This window comes from Octodon degus, unplaced genomic scaffold (genome assembly GCF_000260255.1).
Source record: "Octodon degus isolate 3935 unplaced genomic scaffold, OctDeg1.0 scaffold00074, whole genome shotgun sequence".
Lineage (NCBI taxonomy): Eukaryota > Metazoa > Chordata > Mammalia > Rodentia > Octodontidae > Octodon > Octodon degus.
Window position 1 is genome coordinate 10,400,155 of NW_004524650.1, and position 912 is coordinate 10,401,066.

Below are 912 nucleotides of genomic sequence, written 5' to 3' on the forward strand. Positions count from 1 at the left end.
TATCTTTATAGATAAAGAAATGGAAGTTCAGAGAGTTTAGGAAATGCACCTGGAGTCATGTGGCTAGTAAGTTTCAAAGCCACTATTTGATTCCCAAGTGGAAGGTTCTTTCCCTGGCCCCACACTACTTCTCATCTTAAGTACCCTTTAACACAGCTGGGAACAGAAAGTATAAATGAGACAACAAAGAATTACTCACAGGCAAGCAGCTTGGTGGGTAAGGGCTTGAGTTCTGCAGCCAGACAACGTGGGGTAAAATTCTAACTGTGCCTCATTGTGGCTATGTGGCTGTGGGTAAGCTCCTTGACTTTCTGAGTCTCTATTTCTTTGTTTGTAAAATATGAATAAAACAAAAACTGACCTCATAAAGTCATGGGGATGAGTAAAAGAAATAATATGTATAGTTGGGTGTGGTTGTGCGTGCTACTTGGGAGGCTGAAGTAGGAGGATCTAAAACTTGAAGCCATCCTAGGTACCTGAGCAAGACCCTATCTCAAAAATAAACTAGCTGAAAATAAAATAAATAAATAAATAAATAAAAAATAAACCAGCTGGAGATGTAGCCCAGTGTGAAGGCCCAAGGTTCAAACCCCACGGCCTTAAAAAAAAAAAAAAAAAAAGCCCAAAAGCTTAACATAGTATGCCTTACATAATCGCTAACGCATTTTTTTAATTTTTATTTTTTTAAATTTTATTGAGAAACAATTTCAATGAGACAGTTTCAAAATTGATTAATAGGACATTTTCAATAATTAATACATTGTACATTGTTGTCTTCTTAGTGGTTATCTATAGTACAAGATGCAGACAGAATATCCTGTCCAAACACTATTTGTACAAATCTTTCTTCTCATTGAATTAAGCGAAAGTAGCTGTATGTCTATCCTAACTATTCTGCATATACAGATACAA